We start from the raw sequence: 26,986 nt of genomic DNA, 5'->3' as shown, positions 1-26,986 counted from the left end.
TTCATATAACACATTCCACAAAGCTTCTGCCAGAAGATTTTTAAATTTCTTATAGAATGCTACACCTAGTCCATCTGGACCGGGTGTTTTAACGTTTTTCATTTTTTCAATTGTGATTTCGATTTCTCTGGCCTAGATGGGTGCTTCTAATCTCGCTTTTACGTCATCCTCAAGCTTCGCCATAAGTGACCAGAAACCCCGACTATACGTACTCGTGTCCGCTCTGATGCCCCAACAGCTCTTGGAAATAATCCACAAACGCGTGCTCAATCTCGGTTTTATCTGTGGTGACTTCATTTATGTATTCTGCCGCCCTCATTTCGTTTCTTGTCGCGTAGCTCTTTTCATCTGTGCCAGCACGTTTTGTGGGAACCTCGCCACTTCAATCTTTCTGCGCGTGCGCGTACCACCGCTCCTCTGTACCTTTCCGTATCTACTGCTTCTAATTCTTGTTTCACTCTTCTTACTTCATTACTGCGCACTTCTGGTTGCGCACATTCTTGACATAACGAAAAATGTAGCTCGCATTGCAGTTGTCTTTCTTTTTTCAGGTTAGTGCGTTTTATTGAAACTGACCTTCCGATTGCTTCTATTTTTGCTTTTTTCTTGAAGCACTCCCATGTGTAAATTGAACTATTTGCGTTACCTATCACCACTTTTTAATTCCTTTTCAGCGTTTTCTACAAACTTCTCATCCTCAAGTAGCTTGTCATTTACCTTGCAGAGTCCCCAATTGAATTTGGGCTTTTATTTTTTATTATGGGTGAACATTACTAGACTATGGTCACTACATGAAACATTCTTCACTGCGTAGCCCTGGCGCATAGGAAGCTGGGGCGTAGACACGTATGCTCCGTCAAGCCTACCTTGACTGTTGAGCCGGTAATGCGTATAGTGGGTACACTGCGCCAGTACATATCACACGTCTTCCAAGTTTCACTCACGTGCCATTGAATCCAATACCAAGGCACTACAGTCACGTACAGGGGTTTTACATGTTCTGTCTTTGGCATTACACACACAGTTGAAATCGCTAGAAATATAACTGCCTTCTCGCATGATAGATGCGTATCCCTACAGAAATGTTCCGTATGATGCGGAGACCTCAAGTACGAAATTATTGGAATATGGAAGGCGTATGATGCGGACTCCACATAAGACGTATGATGCGGAATCCGCATCTTATGGAAAGACGTATCGTAAGGAAATCACTGAAATGTGTGCTTGTTACGTCTGAATCTAGTGCAAAGCAATATAATGTGTAAATTGAATAGACGTCCACATCTTGAGTACATGCAATACTGTGTACAAATCACAATATTTCTTAAATGCGCTTGATGAGGGATTGAATCATCGGCATCTTTCTAATTGTCGTAATGCAGAAGCAAAATTGCCTTTTAAATAAAATACATTACAAAACTACTAAATTAACATGCTAGCGATCATAAATGGTGGTTACGTTGCAACACATTAATGCAGTATTCTATGCAAGACCTAAAAAATTTATAAAGTTATTATTATCAATAGAGCAGCATTAATATACACATCAGCCCTGCTACAATCAATATGTTTTTTATTTGTCTGTATGCTCCAGCTGTGAATAGTGACATTGCAGTGTTGATCGTACACAAATGAGGTGACTGCACCGTAATTTCACGAGCTCCACCTAAGCCACAGGATGGTTGCACAAAACACAATGTAACAGCAATTTTAGAACGAAATGTTTAAACAGAAATAATAATCATAGCACTGTGAAAGCGTGGCGCTGTGTTTATCTCATGAACGAATTGTGGACATCGGCGAAATGCTGCTTGAGGCTCCGGCACCACTGTAAATTTCGAAGGTGAATGCCATAAAACTTATGTGTCCTTCATAGGCACCTGGAAATGAAAATAATTGGCACAAATAATGTCAAAGACACATGTTAGCACACTAGTTCACATGCACAAAAAATATAACACACAGAATGAAACTGAAAATATAAGGCACACAATCCTTCATGTTATGGCTATGTGAATAATAGAAGGAATGAGTGTATAAATTAGTTCTGCCACATCAAAGGAAACAGCATGCTTATCACAGTGAAAATAACTAGGTTGTCACGATTTTCAATGGTAGAGATAATCGATTAATATGTCCTTATGAAATTATGATTTAAATGCTTCCTGCACAGTAAAACTTTAGGACCTGCAAGTGAAAGCTCTCAATGTACATTTAATAGTGTGTGCATATACATCTGCTGCCTTTATACTATACAGTTTGTGCACAAAATTGGCATCTTGAACAATTTTGAGAGTTAAACCTATGCAACTTATGAAGGTTAAAATCACCATGAAAGCAAGCAGAACCAGGCAGGTGCCATTAAAAATCTGTGCAAGCCAGATAACTGTAACCAAACTGCACACATATAGGGGAGCAAGAGTAACGGAAATTCGGCGGCTGACCCGCAGGTAGCGGTATCAAATCCCGGCTCCATTTCCGATGGAGGCAGAAATGCTGTAGGCAAGTGTGCTCAGATTTGGGTGTACGTTAAAGAACTCCAAGTGGTCGATGTTTCCAGTGCCCTCCACTACGGCGTCTCTCATAATCATATAGTGGTTTTCGGACGTGAAACCCCACATATAAATCAAGAATAACAGAAATAAACTGCCAACAGAAATGTTGGGTGCATGTGCTATCTGTAAGTGCTTACACCTTACTACATACAGCATGCTCAATCCATTTTAAATACCGATATTGAAAATAACTGCTCTATTAGGAATATAAAAGGTAAGGTAGAACTTAACGACTCTACAAAAAGTGAGCCTATTATGACATCACGTTTTTATAACAAAAATGACTAAGACTCTAAAATATCAATATGCAAGGAAAAAACCTTCAAAAGAACAATCAAGTTTGAAGTCATAATTTTTAATACGGCTACTATGACTATAACCAAGATATTGACCTCAACAAGGCTAATGTTAGTTTTTAAGGCCTATATTCACTAGACAATGAACTATACCACAAAAAGCACAGCGTTCAGGCAAAGCACCACACAAAAAAAGAAAGCCGTCCTTTTTGTTATTACCTACAATGCCTTTAAAATGGTATTTTTACCCCTACTTTCCGTTTTTTATCTAACTGGTGTGCTAAAGTTAGCTGAAAATGCACTGTGCCTCCAAAACCTGTTGGTTGAATCTCAATTTTTTAAAAAATGGTGAAGCTTGCACAAAATTAGGCTCCACTAGCCTTGAATTAGCGAGACTTCATGACTCTTAGGACTACTTTGGTTACTTGTGTTCTGTTTCTGGGCCTAAGCATAAAGACAAGGGCTTAACTGAATCGCTGCTAACAAACAAATGCTTTCAAAATTGCCCGAGCGTCAAAGGATGCTCAGCCATTTGTTGTTTTTCGCACTGGGCTATTTTACACCAAGCATACAAACCATACTGCCGGGCGACCATCACAGATGTATATTTTAAAAAATGATGGTAATTTACTCTTCTGAAAATAGTTATTCGCAAAATGCTTTGAAGAGAAAAAAGTAGTGGTCACGTGGGTACCTTCAGAATTTCGCAGAATGTCGTGCGGGTGTTATTTGTGAGAAACATTTCAAAGTACCGCTTTTTCTTGCCATATCAAATTTGATCTACATATTAAGTAAAGATGCTTCTTAAAGTATTTGAAGTCAAGTAACATTAGTGCAATTTTTCTGCTACATAGGCTTTGAAGAATTCAGCCAAACTGTTTATCGTTTGCATTTCTTGTATGGCAATACTGCACTTTGTATGAATATTTGAGCCAAAAATACTCACTGCACAGAAGATATATTTCATGAAAAAAAATAATGTTAGGTCCAGATTAAAAATATCAATATATAATCGTTTTTGTCCACATTGACATGCAATTCGACCTGTGTGTTTGTCTAATCGAAAATTACTTTTATGTGTAAGTTGAAAGCAAATAAACAGTTCTTGTTATATGGCAAGTGTTATCATTACAATTTTTGTTTAAATGTGGAAAGTGATTTTGGAAGTCTCCTATTGTGGGCCATGGGGAACTTCGGAACGGAAGCTGTCGTATATCAAATGCAGAAAACAGCCATCCTAACAAATCTTCAAAAATTCATTTCTACTTTAAGACAAAGTGTAATCATATAACTTGCCATATAAAGAGAACTGCTTCTTTGCTTTTGATGTGGCGAAAAAACTGCACTAATATTACTGAGCTTCATGCACTACACACAATCACCTTTACTTAATACCTAGACCAAATTTGGTGTAGACAAGGCAGTATTTTTCAAACACTTTTTACTTTTCACAAACAACACCAAGTAGACATCCTGGGAAGTCCAGAAGGCACCAACGTGGCCTAATATATTGTTCTCTGCGATATAATTCAGCATTTTGCTGTTTTCAGTACAGTAAACGAGCACAATATTTTTTTTTCAAAACACAATAAGGACGGTTGGCAAAATGGCTGGAATGTTTGATGCGTAATTGTCTCACTGCCAGCATTTATTCTTCCGAAGCTCAAGCTATCACCTCTCTGTTACTGCCTCCCTCACATACACTGCCTGCATAGGAAAGGAAAAGAAAGGCAGGTCTGACAAAGTTCACAAGGCAAAATATTTTCATGTTGGATAAATTCATTACCATAAACAGCAGCAAAATAACATTGATTTTTAGTAGTCCAAGACACAAGCTATAAACCAGCATTCTAAGAGCCAAGCACAAACTTTTCATTTGAAGATGTGTGGTGACAGACTGGAAGCACATACTACAAGACTGATCAGTCTGTAATTAACTGATTAAAGTACAATGCACTACTCATGCCAACACCACATAGGCATCTTTGCTATAGCAAAGCCATGTGTCATTGATTCATGCACTAGATGGGACAATGCAAATGTAACAAAAAAGGTGAAAAAAGAAAACAAGGGGAAAAAAGAAGAAAAGGGGGGATGCAAAGTAGGAGCGACGTAGCACTACTTTTACTTTGCATCTCCCTTTTCTTTCTTCTTTTTTCTTCTTTTCTATCATTTATCTTTTTTTGCTTCCCTTACCCCCAACCTCCGACATGAGAACACTTTGTATCAGCGCAACCTAACTTGAAAAGAAGCAAGGGCTGCACTCTTCTGCGTTATAGTTTTTTTTAGACAAACAGTTCCAACAGGCACACATGCCTACACCAAAGATGATGTCATTACTGACCCCATTTAAACTAACACGCCAAGGATGACAAGGTGACTTCTAAAAAATAGGTCCTTCTATCGCATCATCGGCCAGCCTGTCCGAAGCGGTTCTACTGTTCACCCTGATTACCCACTAGATGTTTCCATCTGTCGACTCACATCTTCATTTTGGATAACACTAAGACGAGCATACATTGATGAATACGCACGAAAGTTTAGTGATGTATCATGTATCAGATTAAGCAACTCTGTTAAAAAATTATTGATAGCTTGCTTCCAGGCTCTTTATATTGTAGCCTGAAACTTCGTAATGTCTTCTATGCACATGAACCAGATTGACAACGTAATGCACAACATGCTTAAGAATACTGCGAGGAACATGATAACGACAAAATGACCAGCCACCCAAATTTTTTGCTGTACATATTTATAAAATGTTCATGTACCCCAAACGAGATGCTTATGATACAAGCCGAAAAAACCTACAAGTAGGGCCTTGGAGCCTTCTGGAAGTAGACGTGTTGTATTTTTTCTGTAGAGGGCTTTACACCCATAAGTGAGGAACAAAACTCCTGTATAATGAAGAATGTTGGCAGCTATCAGTTTAGAAAAACCTAATGCAGCTAATCTTTCCCGACACATCTGTACATTTAGAGAGGTGACGTAGCTTCTGTGATTGTGGCAGTAACTCCAACAGGACCAGTGCAAAAATTGGCACTACCCTTGGCTAGACAAATGTCCAAACATGCCTGCCCGACTCTCTCTAGCCATTCCGGCGGAATCTGACACATGATTTCTTAACTGCTGGCTGGACAAAAACAAAACCACTGAAGAACTCACAATTCACAATACACAGCGTGAAGTTCCTCTGGAGTGGTCAACTTCGTCTTCTGCGATGAAAGAGCAGCACAGTGTACTGATAAGGCACCTCTTGCAATGGTTTTCAATGCCACACAGTAACCTTGCTTTTCCTGTCGAAGAGAGCTTTGGGAGCTTGGAGGGTGCTTGCTCTTTTCTGGGGGCTGCTGCCGCTCCTCGTTTTCTGCTCAAGGTCAACCTGCACAAAGTTGTAGATGAGACTTTAAGAGTTGTATATATGATATACAAATTTTCGCTGAACACACATTTCCTTGTGGCACACTGAGGAATTTCTTATAAAACTTAAGGCCTCGCATATGCAAACATTTACAATTGATCCGAAGATGCACTCGACTCTAAAGGAGCAAGTTTGTGACGTAGTGTATATAAAGAAAGGTCATTCAGCACAACCACAACTACAGTCGCACACGAAAATGACATTTTGCACGATCCTGTTTATTTACATGATCCATTTTATTTTATTTACACGGTCCATTTTACACGGTCCTGTTTTACACGATCTGCTCTGCATGAACTCTTGAACCGGGCACCATATAGGTTGAAAAACACACACAGAGTTTGAGACAAACCTAGTTTCCCGTGGAGCATCCTCTTGCACTATAACAACACATCGCAATCTAGTTAGTTGGTCAGAACGAGGTGAAAACAGCTCGCACTTGAAAAGCACGGGCAGAAGGAATGACGCCTGCACCCTGTGCTCCCTGTACATTCTCCTTGAGGGTGCAATTTTCACCTTATCCTTATGCAATTTCGCATTAATAACATTTGTTCGCTGCATAATCTTTGTGGCGTTAAAGTGTGTGATACCGTATGTGTATCCCAAGTAATTTATGAAAATAGAATACAAGATAGCTTGATTCAAAAATAACAAAGTGCATCCAGCGCCATGTCCTGTAGCCATTCTTTAGGCAAGTGGCAGAATGATTTATTCTTCAAAACATATCTTACTTGTAACCACTACAAGAGCTAACTCGTACACTGGCACATTCTGTTTGCCTCTTCAGATTATAAGGTACCTTTTTTACACCAGAAAATCTTCAAGAAGAATAGAACTGTTGTAATTGTGAAGAAAGAAAAGTAGAAGGAAAAAAAGATAACCTGCCCTGTACAGGGACCGAGCCTGCGAACTTCGAATAACATGTCCGAAGCATCTATCCACTGAGCTACCATGGCGGCTATCCCTCTTCCATTTTGTACGGTATATATTCGCATTTATACTTGGAAGAGTCAGTCAGCGCTGCCCGTTACCATTATGGCGAGTGTGGGACACCTTTTTTTGCCCACTGGCAATTACATTACGATTGCAATTACGTTACGATTACTTCCAATATCCCTATACTTCTTTGGCAGCATTATGTAACTGTCAGTTCTGAGAAAATCTACTAGTCACAGGAGTTGGCAATAGTTCGCCCTCCCACCTAAATGCATGTACTTGAACACATGCACAACTGATCAAAAAAAAACAAGTCACACACCGCTAACATTACTGAGATTCCCTGTATCAGATTGATGAGTAAAGGAAAGAACTATAAATTTAAGGGTTTGTTGTCTTTGTTGAACACAATATAATGAGAACTAGCAGAAAATGATGCCAAAAAAACTACAAGGGATGTTATCAAAGGTAACTTTAACAAAATTGTGAAAAGAAAAGTGAACAAAATCGTAAATTGGCAACGTTTTTGACAATTGAATTGACATTACTTTTTATAACATCCCTTTATTTTACTGGGTAATGTTGTCAGGTAATTCTCATTATTAGAGTGGTGAGTAGGCTGACAAAGAAAGTATATGGCATTGATACTTCTTTTGAACACCTAAAAGTTTGAGGACCTTAAAAGAGCGGAAGCTACTTTGACTAGACCAGAATATTTAGTTGGAGCGAAAAAAAACGTACACACATTTTTACCAGGCCTTTTAACACATTTTGAGACATAAAAGTGTATGCTGCCAGTATGTTAAGTACCATTACTTTTGTCACACTATGCAGTGTAGCAGGTGTAGTTAGAGTGGTGATAGTGAAGGGTTAATCAAGCACGCCACACACTGCGTTCACATCAATGGTCGCGTATTTTAAAAATAAACCTGCTGTACCATAAAACAAATTTTAGAGCATTTGTGATTTTATCCAAATCAAGTTAAACCAACTGGGTAAGCAAACCATTTGCATAAAGTCAAAAGGGATAAAGTGATTCATGTATTATAACTATGTGAACAATTTCAGCAATGCAGGGCAAAGTGACAACAGTTATATTAAAAACCCTCTCATTATAACATGCATGAAAAGCACCACACCTGAATATTTTATAGTGCATGTAATATCGAGACTACTAGACTGTCTATTGACCTTTTAGAAGAAGGGTATCTCCTTCACGTTAAAGGGGCAACCACTTAGCCTTTTCCTGAGCTTTTCTGTGAATATATCCTGAATTTCAGATATCATTAGCATTGATTTAGAGTGAACAGATTTTGCTTACGCATTGAAACCTAGTTCTGTATGTAACTGCAATTATGGGTGCCTAGCTACCTCCAATTATTTTTAACATTTAACTTATTTTTTAACTGCTGCAGCACAACTAGCTATGGGTGCCCATAATGTGGCTAGAAACAATACCTTTACCTCTTTGAGCCTTTTGGAAGTGTTCAGCTTCTCAGTGCTCACCTTACAACACTTTTTTTAAATACGTGTTTGTGTGCCCACTGCTCTTGCTCCTTGTACAGTAAGGAGAAGCACATGGCATAAAGAGACAAGAAAGAAGCATAGCGAAAAAAAGCGAAATAAGCGAGGATCTCTTTTGTTTTGTACAATGTGTGTAACATTTCTATTGCGACAACATATAGACAAATTATCACGGCTATGCATCCATTGTAGAGTCATACACAGCTGCAACACCACGACTAAATTTCAACCTTGGTTGGTTTAGGATCCCTTTATAGTGGCAAGCTAATGATATCTGCATTTGTTTGGCACATACTAAGATGCAGTGAAATGTTATATGGTAATCTCGTTTAGAATGCACGTCATGTGGCTTCATTGTATATGTGGCAACAAGTAACTCTGGTTGCAAAGCAATATGGCAGAGCCTAAACAGACGTCACCAACCACTCCAATTTGAACTTGCCTTTACTACTTGCCCATTATCATCCCAGCAAAAAATGAATAATTCAATCTGCTACAGATATGTGCTAGCTTATGCTAAGGACCAAGTATGAAGGGTGTTTTGTCCATATTGAGATCAGTTATTTGTTCAAGAACACTTGCTGTCAAACACAATTACATTGCTGTCGAAGCATCAAAACTCAATTATAAAGCAAAAATAAGTGTCTCTAAAAATTACAGGCCACAAGGTGCAAGATAAATATTTGATATACTTGATATGGAAGGCACGCACAAGAGGTGCTGCGATATTATACTTTTCCTTGTGTTGAAACCTGCTTGCTTTACTCACCCAACACATCTGTAAAGATGCCAAGAAAACACCCAGGAGCTGATGCAGCAAGGTTGAACACATCTCTAGGGATTCCACCATTCCTGAGCAGCCCTACAGCCTCCACAGTCCTGCAACTGTTTGTAAGATAAATATAGTTCTACCCAAAGTTCTTGGTTTACAGACACACATGCAAGACGCATAACCACTCTACAGGAAGTTTGCATGATAATGCGCTGGGTAGCAAAACGGATGCCAATATCAAGTATCCTGGCCTGCCGCTTCTTTTTTCGGTTCTTAATAATCAATCCATGGTTAATAAATGTTCCCCCAATGTGAAGTGTACTGGCAGTCCGGTAAAGAATTGCAATGTGTTTCGAACACAATCCGATTCATGGCAAGTAAGCATGTAATAGCGTTTTGTCAGCTGTTCAAGAAAACAGCATAAAGTTTACCTATAACCTATGTTTTATATAAACACCAATAAATTTGATATAAAAGTTATGAGCATTATGTGAAAGAACACGGAATCATGTTTAATCAATAAATACTTTAATGTACTGATATCAATGGAACTAACTGAGTATGAAACGATAATTTTTGCTTGAGCATTTCGAGTTATGAACACTATCGCACTTGCCAGCTGCATCTTGTCCAAAACAGCGGCAAGATACGCTAGATCCTGTAAGTGAGCAGTAATGAGCAGTGCAAAGTAACAACAAGAAACACCAGTAACAACAGTATGGGGCAAGCACAGACTGCCAACTGTATAATTTATTGCACAAAAGTTCGTCTGAATATCAGTCAGACAACTCGTGCAAATGAAGGTCCAGTTGGGAATGAACAAGTTACGAAATCAACAATGCCTGCTTTCACTAACAGGACCCTCCTTCACATAAAGTATGTAGCGATAGGCCCCTACCGAGGTACGTCACAGCATTATGTCACTGGCACATGTAAAAGGTGTGGCTGGAAAAGCACTCCCGCTGGTGGCTCAGGCCTGTACAGTCGTGTGGTGTTTGGGGCAAGTTCCAATATTTGAAAGCTTACACTTCACGTTACAATATCGACATTAGCTGTAGTATGTGTCAGCAAACATCCAGCTGTGTGGTAAACCGTGTGGTAAATTATTTGCCACGCTGTCTGTTTATCTTGAAGAATTGAACACACGTGGTGGCCTGTGCGAGCAACAGCGGCATAGTCTTCAAAAATGTGCGCTGTTGATTGCGGCATGTAGAGTGCATTGAAAGGTATTGAGAATATCGGTTCAACTGAGAATACTGTGTGTGGTGTGTGCAGTGTCAATAACAATGTGTCTTATTTGCGAAGACGTTAGCACTCATGGCAGGGACCGGTCGATGAAAAAACTTGATTCGACATTTTAGTCAAGGTAAATATGCACTTGACGCGACCATCTGCGAGTGGGTACATCTTGGTGTTTGCGCTGTTTGCAGAAAAAAATTGCATAGTCACCGGGCTGGAAGATACCATTTGCTGAAGCTGGATGTATGAATCGCCCCGACGAGTACGCTCGCTCAATAAAGGTATAACTCGTTTTATCAAAGGCCTCATATGTCTTCATGTAATAAGAAGAGATTCTTGTTTCACATATACTCAGTACCTTTACCACTCGATATTCATGAAGTGACAATGCAAACAACAAGTTTGTGTGTTAGGTCCTAAGGGAGCAATGTAACTATGCAAATAAGTTGTCAGATGCAGCGATGTAACTGCACAAAAGATTACGTATATATTAGGCTACAGGTTTAGAATCACATACATCTCAGTGGTCTATCAGGAACATTACAAACAACTTCCTTGCCAACCAGCCGTTGCACAGAGTGAGGGAATGGCTGGCACGGTGCTCGAAGTGACGTCACACTATTTGCAAACATAGAGAGGTTTCTTACTTAGGCAACATTTTGCACAATATATTTTTAGATGCAAGACTGTACTCGTCCACATTGATCATACTGTTGTCTTTTGTTGTTACTTTGTGCTGTGAATTACTAGGCATTTTGTCACCATGATCTTTAAAAGCTAATTTCAGTGTTCTCTCTCATATTGCTGACAACTGTGTTGTTGCATAAATTGGGCAAAAAAGCAACACAGAAAGGCTGTCACAATAAATACACCAACATGGGTATTCTCCTGCAAACAAAAGTTGGCACTGGTCCTGTCATTAGCCATCTTCCTTCTCTCTTTGCCTTGTTTGTGCTGAAACAGCCAAACACCTGATGAGTTAGATGAGAAATATTAACGCATCAAAACTATAAGTGCTTGCATCAGCAACTACACAACAGCGTGATAACCGCACCCCTGCCACACAGCAGCGAAACATATTTTGAACATGCTGGCAGAGTATTATTTTATAGAAAGCAACTCTGGCAGATGACAAAATCTCACATTGTGCATGCAAGTTTTCTTCAAAGTCAGGCGTACAATGTAGGTCCTGGCCGGTACATTATTAGTTACAAGCAAAGGCGTCTTGCAGGTACACATGCAGATTGCACGAACACCTCTCTCTCTCCACACTAGGCACACACATTATATCTTTCAACAAGCACACGCCATTGTTTAGGGGCAAAATAACGCTCTACCTTGAACGTATGCTAATCAACCTACTTAGGTGGTAGGCTAGGTGAATCGAGCCAAGTTACAAATTGTATCGCCCGCGAACGTGAACAAAATGCTGCTTTGCATCAAATGGCACTGCAGGTTTCGTTTAATCAACAACGTAGCAAGCGCCGTGTGCGTCTTCCTCACTACATTGCACATATGAAAAAATCGATCAACATACACATGCATGTTGCCGCAGTTGTCTCGAATTAGCTCCAGTAAGGCCGCGCCGATGCGCCATGGCTCTGCTGGCGTTAGCGTTGTCAAAGCGAATCGGCAACCGCACTCGCAAAGGCGCGTAAGGTTGCCGTTTCACGACGCCTTGTTCGAGTGCAGCAACACAAACTTGCCCTTACCTTTAGTTTCTTTCACACTGTCCCGGGGGAAGCGACCACAGGCGTCAGCCGTCACCTCGAAGTCCTTCGAGCGCCCGCCCAACCCACCGATTCCTTGGACGACTCGCACTTGATCCGCACTCGAACAAACGCGGGAATAGGGCGCAATGATAGCACATCACGCGAACGAGGAACGGCGCTTCCTTTCGTAAATTTAACATTTCATGCTCTCGTGTGTAGCAGCGCGAACACATGAAAGACGCACCCAAAAGGCATGGCCCCGGAAACAAAGAAGACAAACAACATGTGGCTTTAGCTGTGAATGGATTTGACTTGGATATCTGTGTGAGGAAAATAAAAAAACATCTGTCGCTGCTCTAAACTGAAAAAAATGTATGTTATCTGGCAAAATAACTTTAAAAGTGATAAACGGTTATTCAAAAAACAAGTTACAACTTATGAATACTTTCGCAGGTCTTTGTTTTGTTTTTGTTCTAGCAGACGACAGCCTCCTACTGCTTCTACGACTGACGTAGTGCGGTTTCACGTAGCTCTACAGTAGTGATATCAGAGTTATCAACTCTCAAGGAATCATAGAATGACTACAAAGCAGTAACATTTTGACATAGTGCGGTACGCAATCTCTCAAGGTATGACATTTCTGTGCTCTGAAGCAAATCGAAGCAAGCCGGCCGGCGCAATGAGCTGATGTCGCCGCTACGCGAGGCATGGTAGTGCGCAATAGCGTCGCGCCCCGCGCTCGATTTGTCTTCAAGCGATAAGGCTACTAAGCGGAATACAGCTAGATGCAGGGATTAATGGCGTATCACTTTAATTCCCTGTGGTTGCCGACTCAATCGCAAGAGAGCCCCGGGAAACAACCTTCAACTGCTCAAGTTTGTGTGTGGGTGTAAAAGTACTTGTTTTCATCCGCGGTGGGGCAGCAATCTATAGTTGAAAGACATGCGAAAAGCATGTGACGTATATACAATCACAAAACATATGCACACAACAATAGATACGATCGCATATCGTACATAAATATGCTAACACATAGCGTGTAAAAACAAAATTTATATCATAGCTTAAACTCACGCGCACTTGTCCGCGCGATTAGCTCAGCAAGCTAACGCACTCAGTTCACCTACGCGAGCACAACTGAGTGGCACAAGTTCGAGTCCCGCGATGTCTAGTTTTTTTGTTTTTTTAACGTTTTCATTGTACTGCTATCTTTTCTAATGCCTTAGGTTCTAAAATAAAATAAAAGGAATATTGCGTTCAAGTACATATGTGGGACTGTGTTTTTGTGCAACAGTTATTAGTATTTTTATTTTCATTATTAATTTTTTTATTTATTTCATAATATACCAAAATTAAGGACTAAGGGGAAACTTGGGTCTGCTTAATTGTGAAGGGACTCGAGAGGTGACAAAACTCGAACCAAAAAAATTATTTGAGAAAAAACTGAGCATTTCACAGCCGGACCAGTTTCTTCAAGGGTAGGCCCTAGGTATGCGCGAGACTTGCTATATGACTCATCTCAAGCTGTGGCAGTTGAGGGAAGGCAATATCACCGAGAAGCAGTTTCAAAATATATTTTGGTTGATGTTTTTTGATTCCTCCAAATTAAGGGCTGCACAATTGTGATCGAGCTAAACCAAGAATTGCGGGCACGAAGTCATGAGACAGAAAATGAATAATGTTGATTGTTTGAAAAATTGCCCTAATAAAAGGAAGAGTTATGGAGTGCTACGTAGCTTAACTCGCAGTAGGAATTTTATATATATAAATAGGTAGTTTAAAATGGACAATGTTGTACACACCGACATTGGTTAAATTTCTTTGCAGCACAGTTGAATCATTTATGTAGAACTGAAGCATCAAGAGAAGCTCATGTGTCCTCACTTTATTTCGCTTTACATAGCTTGTATGCGTCCATGCAGCCATGATATGATATACTTTACAGCATTTGTTTAACCTATAATCTTCTTATTCATTAAAGCTGGCCGGCCCATAAGTTGTGTCTTATGTAGCACTACAATTGAAGTGTTATCTGCATGGTGGTCTGAAACAATGCTTTTGAAAATCTCAAAACGACCCAGCTCTATACACGACCATCCGAGCATCAATGATAAGCACCATTATGTGTCCGTACATATCAGTTGTGCTCTCATACTTAATTATTTTTCCGACCACTCCATCTGCCCCTACCTCGTTTCTGTTGTGAAGCTGTAGCAAGTTGTGTATAGCTGTATTTATATTGTAGGAGCACATACTATCAATAAAAAATATTTTTACCCTACATGCAGTTAGTTTTCATAGATATTCATTTCTTTTGTTGGTGCTCAGGAGAGCTAAGCTCATGGTCGATATTTTAAAATGACATTTCTCTTTGCCAGTGTTAATGAGAACAGTTTCATTATTATTGACAAGTTCAATCACAATGAATTTAGTTGTCATTATTATTGTTTCTACCAAAAAACGAGCCCTTGATGTTATGCTTTTTTTGCTTGATTTGTTTTCGTGTGACAGCATGCAAGTAAAATGACAGTTATTGTCAGTCCTTGTGAATGACACATTTTCCGTTTGACATATTTTAGCAGCTGGTCATTTGCAGAAGTTGTATTCATTCTGAAAAAGGGCGAACAGCGGTGACTGACAACACAGACTAGCCTGCGTTATTCTTTTGTACTATATATGTCACTGTGCATTCATTTATAACTTTATAGTGCTCCACATGCCTTTCATACACTATTGCACATTTTCGTTAGCACCTTACAAAACCTGTATATTTCAGTAAGACCTTACATTCTGCATTTTCCTTATGAAAGCTTCTGTACACTCCATACACTTTCCTTATCCTTCCATATCTTCCATAATGAACTCTCCGTATGCTCCATAAGTTTCCTTATCTTTCCATATTTTCCATAAAACTCACTCCATCCACGCCATAAAACTTCCTTATCCTTCCATAGACTCCATAAAAAGCTTTCCATATATGCCATACGTTTTCCTTAACTTTCCGTATACTCCATAAAAAGCTTTCCGTATACGCCATACAATTTCCTTATCCTTCCATGTACTCCATGAGAAGCTTTCCGTAAATGCCATACAACTTCCGTATATTTCCATAAAACTCCTTATATTTCCGTATGTAACATAAGGAATTGTTACGGAGTCCATATATTTTCCGTAATATTTCACACGGAACGTTTCAGTAGGGATCAAGACTTTCAAAGATTTATTTCCTATCTTGTTGTCTATTTGGCGCATATACGCATACAACGCGCCAACTAATGCCGGAAAGAAGAAAATCACATGCAAATAATTGCCAAATAAATCATTATGTACACTTTTTTCGACAATGCCAGTCGTCTTCTTTATAAAGAGAAGACATCCGCCTGAAGTACGGACAGAATGACTCACACATATATTGTATCTGGAGAGGAAGTTCAGAAATACGGTGTCCGTCTCCTCTTCAGATTCAATTTTTGTTTCCTGCGCAGCGGTGATATCAACGTCATTTTCAAGAAACAAACGACCTAACTGATACTGTCGTCTCTTCAAGCGAAAACCTCTAACGTTAAAAGTTGCGACGCGTAAGGCTAATTTTATATTGTGTGCCATGAGTTTTTTTGGGGGGGGGTAACAAAACACAGTGTTTGCTTTAGGTGAACGTTTCTAAAAAACGGCTTTAGTTTTACTGCAAATTCTGCGGCAATCGGTCCAGTTTTTACAATGGCATGGTGTGCAAACTCCACTCACTTACGGGTTACTTTACATCCGGAAAAAAAGCACCAAAAACTCAAGCCCCAGAAAGCTTTTGCGAAGGCTGCTTGGCCTGCGCCTGTGGATTAGTCTGCATTTTCGGCCGCGGCTTCAACGTTGGTCGCCTCATTCCTGTGGTTTTTGCTGGTGGTTCTTCTAGACAACGCATATGGAGGTAGTCAAGTCTTCACCAAAAATGTCTCTTGGTCGCTTTCCAGCTAGTCCACTGCCTGCACTGTCGTTGACTTCCATGTCATCTTGCAGTCTGTCTGCGTCACTGGGAGCCTTCACAGTTGGCAGGTGCTGTTTTGGCTTGTCTGTTGTTTTCGGTTTCTCTGGCTCTAATTCAAATGCTTTGTTCTAGACCTTTTCATTGTCCATCCTACTAGGCCTGCTCAGTTTCACCAATTCTGGGATCACCGGTTCTTTCCTCGCAGTCGCGCTCGCTGCCTCTTCAGCTTCATGCTAATTCATTAACAGCTCTGCGTGGTCGTTGCCACTGGCGGGTCCGGTGATGCTGGCATAAGACAACGTGCAGTCGTTCTCCTTGTGGCAAAATCTTCGGCAGGCACCACAGCGTGGCACACGGCAATCTCGCCGTATGTGCCCCTTTGCTCTACAGCGTAAGCACACTGGCGCTCTGTCCGGAACAACCACCAAAGCTTGCTCACCGCTTACGTTCACTTGGTGAGGCAGGTCATCAATTTTGACGCCCACATTAAACCGAAGTGTCACAATACGGGTAGTGGAGCCTTTCTCACTGATGCCAGTTACACGCCACCGTTCTCTGCGGACGTCAACACTTGGCCGTACGGCTCGAAAGCGCGTCGCACATCCTCATCGAGAACATTGTGTAGAAGCCAGTGGACCTTCATACGCACATCCTGGTTTGCCGGATCAATGACAAGATAGCGACAATTTTTTACCTTGATATCACTTTGCGATAGAATCGTCTTCACAGAGTCCATGTTCTTGAACGTTACCGCCCACACATGGCTCATCCTATCCACCCCCAAAGCAACCACTTCGGTGAGCAGTCACAGACTAGCCGAAGTGTCACGAAAATCTTCCACTCGATAAGGACGGTTTCGTACGTCAACGTGCAAAAAACAGTATTAAAAACAATACGTCCTGTAGGAAGGGTTGGCAGCACATTTTCATAATCCTTGCCATCTTCAAAGACCTGTTTCCGCGGCTCAAACGGGCCGCTGATGCCGCTCCACTGAAGCTTGCCATCACACGTTCGTTCGCTTCGGCTTCCGGAAGTGGAATCCTCTTACACCACGGAAACAAGCCCGTCCACAGTCTCTCTCAGTGAGTTAGAAAACACGGTGCTATTCTTAGATTGTTATAAAGAAAGATAAAAAAGCGGATGGAATGGCTTCTTGTGTGTTATTTAAGTCCTTAAGGCTTCGGAGAAAGCAACTGCATGCAGTGACAGCCCGACCAAAAAAAAGTGATGTTTCTGCCAGGGATTGAATCGGGGACCTTGCGGGTGTGAGGCGCACGTGATAATCACTACACCACAAAAAATAAGCACTGCCACCCTCTCTCTCAGTGAGCTAGAAAGCATGGCGCTATTCAAAGGCTGTTACAAAGGAAGATAAAATGCAGAGGTAATGGCTTCTTGTGTGTTATTTTAGTCGTTATGGCTACGGAAGAACAACTGCCAGAAGTGAGAGCGAGACCAAAAAAAAGTAATGCTTCCGCCCGGGATCCAACCGGGGCCCTTGGGCGTTTGAAGCGCACGTGATAACCACTACACCATGAAAACAAGCACGTCCACACTCTCTCTCAGTGAGCTAGAAAGCATGGTGCTATTCCAAGTCTGTTATGAAGGAAGATAATAAAAGCTGATGCAATGGCTTCTTGTGTGTTATTTTAGGCGTTATGGCTTCGGATAAAACAACCACCAGAAGTGACAGAGAGACAAAGAAGTGATGTTTCTGCCCGAGATTAAACCGGGGACCTTGCGCGTGTGAGGCGTACGTGATCACCACTACACCAGGGAAATAAGCACGTCCAAACTCTCACAGTGAGCTAGAAAGCTTGGTGCTATTCCAAGACTGTTATGAAGGAAGATAAAAAAGCTGATGTAATGAATTTTTGTGTTGTTTTAGCCGATAAGGCTACGGAGAAAGCAACTGCATGCCGTGACAGCGAGACCAAAAAAGTAATGTTTTCGCCCGGGATCGAACCGAGGACATAGGGAGTGTGAGGCGCACGTAATAACCACTACACGACCGAAAAAAGCACGTCCACACGCTCTCTCAGTGAGCTAAAAAGCATGGTGCTATTTCAAGCCTGTTATGAAGGAAGACAAACAAAGCTGATGTGATGGATTTTTATATTATTTTGGTCATTGTGGCTACGGAGAAAGCAACCGCCAGAAGTGACAGGGAGACGAATAAAGTATTGTTTTCACCCGGGACTGAACCAGGGACCTTGCGCATGTGAGGCGCACGTGATAACCACTACACCACGGAACCAAGCACGCCTACACTCTCTCTCAGTGAGCTTGAAAGCATGGTGCTATTCCAAGACTGTTGTGAAGGAAGATAATAAAAGCTGGTGTAATAGATTTTTATGGGTTGTTTTAGTCGTTATAGCTACGGATAAAGCAACTGCATGAAGAGGCAGCAAGACAAAATATGTAATGATTCCGCCCGGGATTCAACCAGAGACCTTGCGCATGTGAGGCGCATGTGATAGCCACTATACCACGAAAACAAGCACGTCCAACCTCTCTCTCAGTGAGCTAGAAAGCATGGCGCTATTCCAAGGCTGGTATAAAGGAAGATAAGAAAGGCTGGTGTAAAGGATTTTTTGGGGCGAAGCTCCTTATAGTGGCACCCGTTAGTCCCGCGTCCCGTCGTAGTATGCACCCAGTTTTACGCTTTGACCTGCAAACATTTTGACCTTCAAGGTGGTGCCGGTTAGAGATTCCTTCTGTGCGTTGTTGAACAAGAAAACATAGTGCTCAATGTAAATGCCAATAGCTGATAATGGTGTACGAGAGACAGGAGCACTCGACTTTTATTTAACGTGCACGCTGCGATCCACATTAGCAGCCATTGCTTGTATATTGAGCACTATCTGAAGGGAAAGGGTTGCTACGTTATACCCGCTGGGTGTAACCACCTTAGCTTTAGAAAGGTTTAGCGAGCGTTGAGCCGCAGTGCCATGAATAAAATGAATTAGTATATACCACGAATGAACTCGAGGTAGCTAAAGGTGGGAAGTAGGTACGAAGTGCAAGCCGTAAGAAAGTAAAAGCCGAATTCTCCTTTCTCTCATTACCCATGCAGCCATTGGCATGTACATTGAGCTCTATCTGCCAGGAAAAGGTTGCTACGTTATACTCGCTGGGCGTAACCTCCTTGGTTTTAAAAAGGTTTAGCAAGTGTTTGCCGCCGTGTCATGAATACAGTGAACCAGTATATACCATGAATTCAAGGTGGTTAAAGGTGGGAAGTAGACCCAAAGCGCAAGATGGTAGAAAGTGTGCGTTTGCCATCTCTCGTTTAGTCCTTTAAATTTCCGCTGGATGGCGGTGTTTCTATATGGGGAATATATGATGAAAAGATACGAGATGGTGGTACTTGAAGTGTTGAATAGATGGACGAACGGACACACAGACAGATGCATGAATGGACGCATGAACGGACGCAGGGGCAGATGCATGTACGAACGCAGGAACGAAAGCATGCACGGATAGGCAGATGGACGCATGGACGATCGCACAGAGGGAGGGAAGCAAGAACGAACGGACGGACGAATGCTTCGTTCCACTCTCAATCATTCACTCCGTGGATGTGCTGCCAATTTTTTATGTGTTATTGCAGTGGTTATGGCTACAGAGAAAGCAACCGCCAGAAGTGACAGGGAGACGAAAAAAGTAGTGTTTCCGCCCGGGATCGAACCGCGTACCTTGCGCGTGCGAGGTGCTAGTGATAACCACTACACCATCGAAACAAGCACGTCCACACTCTATCTCAGTGAGCTAGAAAGCATGGTGCTATTCCAAGAGTGTTATGAAAGAAGATAAAAAAGCTGATGTAATGAACATTTATGTGTTATTTTAGAAGATATGGCAACGGAGAAATCAACTGCATGCCGTGACAGGGAGACGAATAAAGTATTGTTTTCGCCCGGGATCGAACCTGGGACCTTGCCCGTGTGAGGCGCACGTGATAGTCACTACAACACGAAAACAAGCACGTCTACCCTCTCTCTCAGTGAGCTAGAAAGCATGGCGTAATTCCAAGACTGTTTTAAAGGAAAAAAAAGCTTATGTAATGGATATTTAAGTGTTATTTTAGCCATTATGACTACAGAGAAAGCAACCGGCAGAAGTGACAGGGAGATGAAAAAAAAAGTTTCCTCTCAGGATTGAACCGGGAACAATGCGCGTGTGAGGCTCACGTGATAGCCACTACACCACGAAAACATGCACGTCCACAGTCTCTCTTAGTGAGCTAGAAAGCATGGTGCTATTCCAAGACTGTTATAAAGAAAGAAAAAATGTTGATGTATTGGCTTTTTGTGTGTTATTTTAGCCCTTGTGGCTACGGAGAAACCAACTGCATGCAGTACAGTGAGAACAAAAAAAGTATTGTTTCCGCTCGGGATCGAACCGGGTACTTTGCGCGTACGAGGCGCACGTGATAACTACACCACAGAAACAAGCACGTGCACACACTGTCTCGGTGAGCTAGAAATCAATGTGCTATTCCAAGACATATATAAAGGAAGATAAAAAAAGTTGATGTAATGTATTTTCATGTGTTATTTTGATCGTTATGGCTACGGAGAAAGCAACCGCCAGAAGTAACACCGAGACGAACAAAATTAATGTTTCCGCCCGGGATTGAACCGGGGACCTTGCGCGTGTGAGGCGCATGTGATAACCACTACACGGAAACAAGTACGTGCACACGCTCTCTCAGTGAGCTAGAAAGCAAGGTGCTGTTCCAAGACTGTTATGAAGGAAGATGAAAAAAGCTGATGTAATGTATTTTTATGTGTTATTTTGATCATTATGGCTACGCTAAAAGCAACCGCCAGAAGTGACAGTGCGACAAAAAAAATAATGTTTCCGCAGGGATTGAACCGGAGAACTTGCGCGTGTGAGGCGCACGTGATAACAACTACAACACAGAAACAAGCACGTGCACACACTTTCTCAGTGAGCTACAAAGCACGGTGCTGTTCCAAGACCTATATGAAGGAAGATAAAAAAGGCTGATGTAATGTATTTTTATGTGTTATTTTGATCGTTATGGCTACGGAGAAAGCAACCACAAGAAGTGATAGCGAGACGAAAAAAATTAATGTTTCCGCCCGGGATTGAACTGGCGACCTTGCGCCCGTGAAGCGCACGTGACAACCACAACACCACGGAAACAAGCACGTGCACGCACTCTCTCAGTGAGCAAAAAGCAAGGTGCTATTTCAAGACTGTTATGAACGAAAATAAAAAAAAGCTGATATAATGTATATACTTGGGTTATTTTAGTCCTTATGGCTACAGAGAAAGCAACCGCCAGAAGTGACAGCGAGACCAAAAAAGTATTGTTTCTGCCCGAATCGAACCGGCGACCTCGCGCGTGCGAGGTGCACGTGATTACCACTTTACCACGGAAACAAGCACGTGCACACATTCGCTACATGAGCTAGAAAGCAAGGCGCTATTCCAAGACGGTTATGAAGCAAGAAAAAAGCTGATTTAATGGCTCCGTTTGTTGTTTTAGTCATTATGGCTACGGAGAAGGCAACTCCATGCAGTGACAGCAAGCCCCAAAAAAAAACAATGTTTCCACTCAGGATTCAACCCGGGACCTTGCGCGTGTAAGGCGCAAGTGTAACAACTACACCACGGAAACAAGCACGTGCACCCTTTCTTTCAGTGAGCTAGAAAGCATTTTGCTGTTCCAAGGCTGTTATAAAGGAAGTATACAGAATGCTGATGTATTGGCTTCTTGTGTGTTATTTAAGTCGTTATGGCTACGAAACAAGCAACGGCATTCAGTGACAGCGAGACCAAGAAAAGTAATGTTTCCACCCGGAATCGAACCTCGGACCTTCCGCGCGTGAGGTGCGCGTGATAACCACTACACAATGGAAACTTTTTTTATTGCCTGCATAGACGTACACATGACTCACAAATACAGTCAGGGATCAAAAGCAATAATGGAAGGCACATAAATCCTAGATACACAAATGGGCATGGATAAACAGAGCAACCAAACTTTGGCTGGCGTGAGGTGGCATAAATCGTCCCATGTTCATGAGTGGCTTAATCCTCAATACCCATTTAGGTTTCGGACCTAAACATTTATGTTCTTCCAGGAACCAGCCCACTGATTCGCAGAAGTACTGGTGTGCCAATCTTGCATCTATATCTACACGTCGTGCTGTCATGCTGGCCTTCCATATGCAGTGCGAATCCGGTAGCTGACAGCGTTAAACCGGACACCTTCTTCGTTGTCCACTGTCAGGAAACAAATTCTTTGTGGATGTAACAGCCAGATATTTGCATGAGACTCGAGCACGCAAGAACTTATAAGCCATCACAACCTCATTCAAAAAACCGAAAACCGCGCCTTAAGCACATTCGGTAGATTGCACAATGTCCAGCACAAATTTGCTCATTCTGAGCTGTTAGACAGTGTGCAGAAAAGGGGCCTTCACATCTCTAAGGAAGCAAAGCCGGTTCACTATTTTCCTCAGGAATAAGTGCGACAGGGCAAGGCCTTCTTGACGTACACGTCAGAACAAGTTCGTCCGGCTCGTCCTCTCTCAAACCGATCCCCACACAAAAACAGCCAGAATTTTTTGGAGGTTTTGTATGTTAATGTGTGAGCAGTGCAAAACACTCCACACATACCACTTTTCGGTAATGAAAAACTAATTACACACCGTGGTACGTGCCAACATAGACAATTCCGAGCCTTTAGTCCTCTCAGTCCTTCTGCGCGTTTCCGCAACTTGATTCTGCCAGTAAGGTGCACTGTCACGGTAAAACTCTAAAGGGGCGCCTAGGTATTTCGTGGAAGCAGAAACCTCTTGTATGTTGGCAAAGGAACTGGGTGTCATTGGCCAAGCTCTATGCTAGATTCCAAAGCTCTTGCCCCAGTAAACTGCACTGCCACAAGTAACACAATAACGCCTCACGAATTCCAGTTTTCATAATACTGGCATGGTCCCTACAAAACATCCCAATGTCGTCTGCATAAGCGAGTAGTTTTACCTCCGCTTGCTGCATTTTAAATACATTGATACAGTTAGCCCTTATTACACTGAGGCACAAGGGCTCGATATATAAAGCGAAAAGTAACGGCGATAGTGGGCATCCCTGGTGCAACAACCGCTGCACTTCGATAAGCTCTCCTACTGACCTATTTATTATTAGCCTTGTCGTGCAACCCCTATACGCATTCGCGACACCCTCCACAAAAACAGATCTTACATTCACCTACTCCAGAATGGCAAATAGTACATCTTGCGGTGCCTGGTCGAACGCCTTTTCAGATCCAAGGGGAGAATTGTGACCTTCTTGCACAATACGTCACAACACTCGAGTATGCTTCTCGCCGTATGAATGTTCGTGAAAATGGTCCGTTCCTTGATACCGCACGTCTGGTGTGGTCCAACTATATCCTTCACCACTGTGTGCAGTCTTTTAGCCCACACCTTCGTCAATATCTTATAGTCGACGTTCGCTAAGCTGAAAGGGCGATATGCTGTTACCCGCTTTAATGCGTCGCATCATCTGTTTTTGGGATAAGAACTGTGTGTGTGGACAGTAATGAAGGTGGTAGTCGTTTGCGCTTATATGCATCATCTAAAATTGCAGCCAGTATAGGGGCTACTTCGTACTTGAACGCCTTGTAAAAATCGCCTCCTAGCTTGTTGGGCCAGGGAGATTTCCCACGTTTCAACTCTTCTATCGCCACAGCAATCTCATCGGCCGTAATATGGCGCTCTAACATTTCCTCTGAGCTATTATAAATCTTTGGCAATAAAGGCATTAATTCCGCCAAAAAACCCTCCGCGTCCACCGGGCAACGCGCGAACAGCTTTCTGTGAAACGTTGTGAACACGTGTTTAATGCCACTCTGTTCATTTAGGATAACACCGTCTTGTTCAACTTCGTAAATCTCGTTCCGGCGGGCCCACTTTCTTTCCTTTGCGAGGGCTCTTTTAGTTGGTGTCTCGCCTGCTAACGTTGTTTCTACTCTAGCTCGCACCAACGCCCCCCGATAGCGTTCGATATTCGTTCTAAAATTTTTGCTTCAGTGTGTAAAGGTCCACTTTAAATGTCCTAGGCGATAGGCTTTCTTCACGAGTTAGCATTTGCAAGCTTTGCCACAGGTTTTCCTTGTACTTATTCTTTTCGTGCTTTATAGCACTGGCTCGTTCAAGTGCCTTCAATTTAGCTGTTTGCTTAAATGTTTCCCATCTCTCACTTATTGTTAGGTTTGTCTGGTTCTTTATCTCTTCAAACAAGGCTAACACTTTCTCACAAAAAAATCCTTCCTCCAAACATTTAGCATTAAGTTTTTATATTTCCCACGTAATCTTTTTCGGTTTATCTCTTTGTTATTAACGTCCAACATGACTAGACAGTGGTCACTAAATGACACCGACTGAACACGATATTCTGCGCAAGTGCTATCAAATCGGCCGGAACGTACACTCAGTCCAATCGGGCGTACCTGGCTTCTTGGAAACGCGTGAAGCGCACAATTCGGTCATAATCTAAGCATTCCGTCTCGTCTTCAAGCCCGTATTCATCAATTTTTTTGCTAAGCTCAGCCATGCTGGCGTCGCTATGCGCTGTACCACTTGATTTATCACGCGCTGCCAGTACACTATTGAAGTCCCCCATCAGTACCAGGTTCCTTTCGACGTAATTTCTGACACTCTCGAAGATATGGATTCGTTAGTCGAGTAAATTAGGAGCATAAAGGCATATCACTCGCCATTCAACTGAACTATAACGAAAATCACACAAAACCATGTGCCCCGCCAAGTCTGAGCTCAAACCCCTCACTTCAAGGCCCGGGTGTTGGCGCACAAAAAGAACGCACCCCACGGATCGCCCTATGGCGTGACTCACACCCGCGTAGTACATTGACATGAAAGGTAGCACCATACTATTGGTCTCATCATCACTTCCAATTTTGGTTTCTTGTATGGCAATTATGTCTAAATTATGTTCGATCACCAGTCTATACAACTGTCGTTGTTTTCTCCTCGCCGCAAGCCCTGGAACAATGATTGTAGCAAATCGCGAGGTTTTATCTGAAAGCGCCATTCGAATAATTTAGATAGAGACCCAGAGTATGGGCTTATGCTCCTGTCGACACATGACCTTGGGGCCCGCAACCTAGATCGGGGCTTCCACAGCTTACTGCTACATGACCGGTGGCGATAGCGGCGGTATCATCGTCGCCGCCGGCTTCCGATCCTGTGGTATGTTCGGCCGTCGCCGCACTATCGGTCGACGTAGAGGGGCTGCTTTTGCTGGATGTTCATTGGGACTGCATGGGTCAGTAGCTTCACTTTTTCCCTCAGCGCCTTCCTGTGATTGTTTATTCGTCGTGGTGCCCTCCTTGAAAATGTCCATTTCCTCCACTGCTTCCCTGCTGACCTCCTCTGTCACGTTACTTTTGTCTTCCTGCGTCTGCAGTGCTTCCAAGGAATCATTTTTTACCAACACTGTATCTTCAGCTTTGAGGTTCGTCGACTTTACGTGAGCTCTCTCACCTGATATTTGCTCAGCTGGCACGCTGTCCACCGTGGCCCTTTCTGCCTCCACTCTCGCTGCTGCCTCGGAATCTGCTTCGTCCATTGGGAGCTCCGAAGTGTCGTTACTCCCTACGGGCCCTGCAACACGGGCGTAGGTACGCACGCATTCCGACATGTTATGTCCAAAGCGAAGACACAACGTGAACCGTGGTACCTTACAGTCCCGACGAATGTGTCCGGTGCAGTGGTAACGAAACTATAGCGGTGCCCTTCCCGGCACCACCACAAGAGCCAGCTCACCAGCAATCCTTATTTGATGGGGCTTAATCTTCTGGCTTGACACCCGCCTTAAGTGTAATCGTCACATATCGCGTCGTTGACGCCTTGTAAGCCACACCACTGACCTTGAACCGTTCCTTGATAATGTCCTTCACTCTGCCATAGTTCAGGAAGGGCGTTCGCACGTCGTCGTCAGGTATGGTAAGCAAGAACCAGTGCAGCTTCAACCGAAGCTCCTGGTTCGATGAGGATTCAACGCTGGCCCTTGACTTTCACTTCCGCTTTTCCCAGCAGCCTCTTCGCACCTTCGGCACACTTGAACGTGACGGCCCAAACTTGATTCATTTGATACGGCCTTAAGGCCGGAATATCGGGGAGCAGTTTTAAATCACTCAGAGTATCCCGGAAGTCTCCTACCGGGTAGGGCCTTGCCCTCACATCCGCATGCACGAAAACAGTATTCAAAACCAGACCTCCTGAAGGCAGACTGGGCAGTACAACGTGACACTCGTTATCCGAGGCAGCCAACACCCTCTTTCCGCAGCCAGAAACGGCAGCTGATAGCGCTCCGACAGAGCCAATTCCAAACGCGTCCGCTCGCTATCGCGGCCGGAAGTGGAATGACGACAACACGAAAACAAGCACGTTTACACTCTCTCTCAGTGAGCTGAAAGGCAGGGTGCTATTCAAAGACTGTTATGAAGGAAGATAAAAATGCTGATGTAATGAACTTTTATGTGTTATTTAAA

The 26,986-nt window shown here is 42.6% G+C and overlaps 1 long non-coding RNA gene and 2 other non-coding genes across 4 annotated transcripts; all 3 read right to left on the bottom strand.

The window, feature by feature from the left end:
• LOC142776528 (uncharacterized) lies at positions 1–26,928 on the bottom strand. 2 transcript variants are annotated; one of them, XR_012887609.1, is made up of 4 exons: positions 12,456–26,928; positions 9,502–9,617; positions 6,017–6,233; positions 1–1,880 (listed from the first exon to the last, which is right to left on the bottom strand). It is a non-coding gene; the product is annotated as an uncharacterized LOC142776528 (long non-coding RNA). The 2 variants fall into 2 exon arrangements; XR_012887608.1 differs by having other exon boundaries at positions 9,502–26,922.
• Positions 18,619–18,691, bottom strand: TRNAV-CAC (transfer RNA valine (anticodon CAC)). Its single transcript has one exon. It is a non-coding gene; the product is annotated as a tRNA-Val (tRNA).
• On the bottom strand, positions 21,058–21,127 carry TRNAV-CAC (transfer RNA valine (anticodon CAC)). Its single transcript has one exon. It is a non-coding gene; the product is annotated as a tRNA-Val (tRNA).
• Positions 26,929–26,986: the final 58 nt, after the last annotated feature.

Source organism: Rhipicephalus microplus, chromosome X, assembly GCF_043290135.1.
Source record: "Rhipicephalus microplus isolate Deutch F79 chromosome X, USDA_Rmic, whole genome shotgun sequence".
NCBI classification, from domain to species: Eukaryota; Metazoa; Arthropoda; class Arachnida; order Ixodida; family Ixodidae; genus Rhipicephalus; species Rhipicephalus microplus.
Note: the sequence above shows the minus strand (reverse complement) of the source record. Positions and strands in the feature narration are given on the sequence as shown.